Below are 5,957 nucleotides of genomic sequence, written 5' to 3' on the forward strand. Positions count from 1 at the left end.
GCTTACGTCAATCTCATACATTCGTAGTCTATTCTATTGAACGCTACGCTAACAGAAAGCCACTTGACTAGGGGGGCAGAACAGGTTTAAGCCGCTTTTACCTATTTGTTATACCTACCAAAAAACAAATGACGTGACAGCTTAAAAAAGCTTAAATATATCCTAAATTTTATTTCTTTGAACATGTCGATTGTTACATTATATTTTTTATGAGATGCAACGTTCGTACATTTATATTATTTTCAGAAAAATTAAAACACTGTAGAAACATCGATTCTTTATTATTTAACAATTTAATTATTTCATGTGCAAAAATAACTTGATTTCTAAAAGTATAGAATCTTAATAGAATATCAATACCGAAATTATGTTGCTACGTCTCATTAAAATTAGCTGATTTTTCTTTCAATTATTTCACGCTACGTCATTTATGAAGATTACATACTTACAGTGAAAGGATCTAGAATTTTTATTATAACAGTTGCGGAATTTCATATCTCCAGCTACCTAAGAAACATTTCAATATAAAATGATAACAAAATTGTTCAACTATTTATCGTAACCAAACAAACGGCTGTCTCTAGAAGCGTAAAGAATTCACAGAGTTTCGTAATACGCTTTGAAACTTTTCAGTTTGGAGTGCTTCTCTTTAAGTTTATTTACGTTTTTTATACAAGGAGATTGAATTTCTCGTAACAAGTAAGAATTTTTAAACAGCTCGCAGTCACGTCTGCTTCGCGTTTTTTGCTTATTATTACAACATATTTTTTTACATTTTCAGCGTTTTTAAAGGTAAAATCTTGAATCATTTTGCTCTTTATTTAAGTAAAAATTGTGTAATATTTAGGTAAACTTCCTTGGGATGGATACAGCCACTTACAGTGGTTCTAGAGGGATCGTAGAACCGAAGGTTTCTGGCTTCGAATCTTGATGACGAATATGAAGAAAGATTTTACAAAATCCAATAATTATTCTTATAAAATTTTATAATATTAATAATACAATTCCGACATTCTATCCTATAATTTATTTTCCTTAAAAAATGAGCTTAAAGATAGTAATAACAATTTGTAAAGATAATAATCAAACATTTCATTATTTTGTGGAAAGCTAACACATTATTGGCCTAAAAAGTCAAGACTAGCTGCGCCCCGCGGTTTCATTCGCGTTGCTCCACTCCTGTTGGTCTTAGCGTGATGATATACAGCCTTCCTCGATAAATGGGCTATCTAACATCGAAAGAATTTTTCAAATGGGATCAGTACTTCCTGAGATTAGGGCGTTCAAACAAACAAACAAACTCTTCAGCTTTATAGAGGTAATATTAGTATACCTCTAGATACTTTGATATGCAGACAATTGACACATTTCATAACATATAATTAATGTAAATAGATATTACATACCAAGGTATTATATAAATTGACATTCAATTCGATATTAATCAAGCAATGGATCAGCTCCACAGCAGTTTAATTGAAGAGTAATTAATAACATATAAGGTGCTATTACCGTGTTCATATTAATTCGATACTAATAGCAGAATAATAAATGCATGAATATTAGAACTGGGAACTTAGTATTAGAAGTAGTTTAGTGTAAAAGAAAATGTGCCTTTAATGTATAAAATAGCTTTTTTTTATATTAGAGTGGGCAAACGGGCTTGTGGAGCGCCTGATCGTAAGCGAGTCCACCGCCCATATTCATCTACAGGGGATTCTGCAGGTGCGTTGCCGACTTTTTGAGATGGAGGTACACTCTCTTCTTAAAGACACTCAAGTTGTAGACATTAGGAAATGTCGCTGCGGGGAGGCTATTCCATAATTTGGTAGTTCGTGGTAAAAAGTTACGAGAAAAACGCACTGTGCTCGTACGCCAAAGATCTAAGTGGTGAGCATGAAACTTTGCCTTGTGTCGGGCAGAACGATGGTGGAAGTCTGCGGCAGGTATCAGTTCAAACAACTCGTCAGAACACTCTCCATTGTACAGACGATAGAATACGCATAAAGATGCGACGTCTCGTCGTAAAGCTAGTGAATCCAACCGATCAGTAAGTGCCCGGTTGCCGATAACTCTGACGGCTCTTCGTTGCACGCTATCGAGTGGAAGGAGTTGATATTGAGGGGCACCGGCCCAGAGGTGGGAGCAATATTCCATATGAGGCCGTATTTGCGCTTTATAAAGTAACAAGAGATGGCCTGGCCTGAAATACTGCTTCGCTCTATTAAGGACGCCCATTTTTTTAGAAGCTATAGTAGCTTTGCCTTCCAAATGATAGCGGAACTGAATGTCGTCAGATATATCGACACCGAGAATTCCGATACTAGGCTTTATTGTTAGGGGAGTGTTCTCAAATAAGGGAGCTGTGAGAAATGGGGTTTTCTTGGCTGTGAATGAATATACTTGCGTCTTGCCAGGGTTAAATTGGACAAGATTTTGTCGACCCCACTCAGAGACTTCACCAAGGAGAGCCTCAATATTGGATACAAGTATGTTTCGGTTTGCATTGACGTGTTCTCGAGAAATATTTGGGCGGCCGGAATATATAGCATCTCCAGTACTGTCATCTGCATAGCAATGAATGTTACTGATTTGTAACATGTCATTGATATGCAGTAAGAACAGTGTGGGTGAAAGGACGCAGCCTTGAGGGACGCCAGCGTTGACAGGCAGTAGTACAGAGCTCGAACCGTCAACCAAGACCCGGATACTACGAGATGTAAGAAAGCTGGCAATCCACTTACATAATTTCTCTGGGAGTCCATAGGCTGGAAGTTTCGAGAGAAGAGCCCGATGCCACACCCGATCGAAGGCTTTTGCAACGTCCAGACTAACCGTTAAGGCCTCCCCTTTACTCTCGATTGCCGTAGCCCAACGATGGGTTAAGTAAACTAGGAGATCACCAGCTGACCGTCCATGGCGAAAGCCATACTGTCGGTCACTAATCAACTGGTTTTCTTCCAAATAACCCAGAAGTTGGCCGTTAATGATGCTTTCCATCACTTTTGAGAGTAAAGAGGTAATCGCGATAGGTCTAGCTATAACTGTAGTTTTTATATTATTCTTTAGACGTTAGCTCGTTAAGCATAAGGCTGGATGAAATGTAATATTAAGAAAAACATTGAATTTTCCTTAATATCCATGTTAATCTTATACTATAAAAATGAATCGCAAAATGTGTTGGTAAGCGCATAACTCGAGAACGGCTGAACCGATTTCGTTAATTCTTTTTTTATAATATTCCTTGAAGTACGAGGATGATTCTTATGGAGAGAAAACGTAAACATGTACCACGGGCGAAGCCGGCGCTGACCGCTAGTACATAATATGTATCAGTGTACCTCTTTACATACATGTATATCTTTTTAATATTACTGACGCTTGAGATTAATTTTATCAACTAAACAGAGACACTAAAATAGTTTGACGCAAAATCAACTCAATAATGATTTCCAATAAAACACACCAATAAAATTTATAAAATAGAATCCAAAGAACTCAGGAAGGGCTTAAAAGACAAAGGTTGTATTTATTCAGTTCTTAGGCCACAGAAAAAGAATAAATTCATGTAACTTAGGCACGTACCGAATTTACACTCGGAATCTTAATGAGATAAGGGAAGATTCTTTGATCATTCCACTGTTCGCTTTTCGTGAAAATATTTTCGAGGAAAAACGCAAATGTTGCATCTGTTTAGCAGTTTTATTTATTTGCATGTGTGATTGTATTAATTTTATCAACTATTTTGACACATAGAACTTGATATAAAGTCTAGCAACGAGATTTTAGATTCACTTTTAAATAGTATAAAAATTGCCAAACTCTGTTTCTTTAGTCACTTATCACATTTTTATTTCAATTCCTTCTGTTTGTAATATGGAATAAAAATCACACCACATAATGTATGTATTTTCTTTTTCCAATATATACTAAATTGTACAGCCGGTTTATAAAATTTTCACCATAATACATCGCGTATGCTCACAAAAGATAAAAAGAAATATGAAAAAGCACTGAAAATGTCACTAAATCCATTCACATCCAGAAAAACTATTACAAAAGCATGCAAATTTCAAACATTAACTAGACAAACGCTATTTTACATGCACATTATTTTTACATGAGTACATTTAATAAAAGTCACAGCACAAAGCTGGGGGCCATGTTTTTGCCATTACCCACGGCGTCTAACGACCTAGGTCATATCAAAATGCAAACTAACTTCAACTAACTATAAAACGATATGGGAACTTTCAGAGCTTTAACTTTTATTTGATTCTAGGAACTAGTTTTAGTAGTAGATCAACTATGAAATAATTAGGAAAGTAATTAACTCTGTTTGTTAAAGGATTGTTATAGATGAACAAAGTGAAATAAAACTATTTGTTTGTACAACAATAATTTATTCAATTTCCAATGCAAATTACAATTGCTTATTTTTTATGATTCTTTGGCAAGTCTCAAAGATACCAAAATCTTCGCCTTTCCATGACGTGTCATGCGCGTCGTGAAACTTGAAATTTTACTCTCAACGAGCCTAAAGAAGTTTTACTTCCAAAGTTACATGGTCGATTACGTTCTCTATCATTAAATAACCAATTAAAAACAGCTTAACATTCTAACTATAATAAATAATAAAAAAGAACGTGTGTGCGGAGCACACGCATCAGATGTGAAACTTCCTGACAAGATTCAAAAATACCAAATTGTCGCTTCTCCATGACAATATGACGGTATTGCCAATGACGCGACCTTGAAATTTTACTCTCAATGTGCCTAAAGAAGTTTCTTTTCAAAAAAGAGTGTAAACATAGTAAAAAAATGATCAAAAACCCATAGGAAGTTAGTTACCAACCATCAGCAAACGCAACCGGAAGCGCTGCGCCTTAAGTCGGGCGGGCGGAAGCGGCGCCGCCATGCTTCCTTGCTTCATTTGCTCTCGCGCAAACTCAATCACTGTATTGGAATTGAAAACGAATTCAATATTACGATTGCGTTCGCTGCTATTTTAATGTTGATTTTATAGCATTTTATAGGGCTTATAAGGCAGCTGGTAGAGTATATTTTATACTTAGTATTTTGTTATGTTTCCCTTTATTGTTAACATGAAAATATAATGCATTTGTCATTAGGTGTGTATTTAGACAAATACCTACTTGATATTGTTTGTCTACATGTGTGTGTGCACTGTGCAGTATGATATAACTTTTAACTATTGAAAGTAAAACGAACTAAAAAGTAGAGACGAATTCATAATCTCTGACTATTATTAAACGTGTATTTTCTTTTTAACGTGCTTTTATTAGGACTATACCTAACTTAATAATAAAATACATTATAAAATTATAGACACTCAATTTAACCTATTATTACTTATTGAATCACTAACTAACATATTCCATTATCACATTTCCGTTACATCATTGCATCGTCACCATTGGTTTAATCAACGATTTATTCGTTTATTTAATAACGGAAAAGTGCATAATTGTCAAATAGTTAAACGATCTTAGCGCAAGCGCAACGACCTCAGACCCCCAGCGGATGGCGCGCGTTTCCGTTACAAAAATAACTTCACAGAAATAGTGCAACCAAGGGTGATTAGATAACTGACTCATAGGGCGCTCGTTAATAAATCAACATAAATATTTGTATGGAAAATATACGAAAGGGAACGCTTATAAACATGATATCCATATGCTCGTGTTTAAATATAGATTTGTGACAGTATAACGGATTTAAATCGGGATTTATTCCTTAATCCAATGTTTCAATTTTCTGGAATAAATAGATATAATTTTCCTTATTGCGCGTTCGTGTAAAGTTGATTTGATTTTGTAATTAATAAATTTGTATATTTTTATGCTGATTACATTATATATTTTAAGGAAAAAATTATTATATTTAGATACTTAATCTAATTATTTTTTGAAGTGAAACTTCTTTATCGGGGTTGG

Source organism: Colias croceus, chromosome 13 (assembly GCF_905220415.1).
Source record: "Colias croceus chromosome 13, ilColCroc2.1".
NCBI classification, from domain to species: Eukaryota; Metazoa; Arthropoda; class Insecta; order Lepidoptera; family Pieridae; genus Colias; species Colias croceus.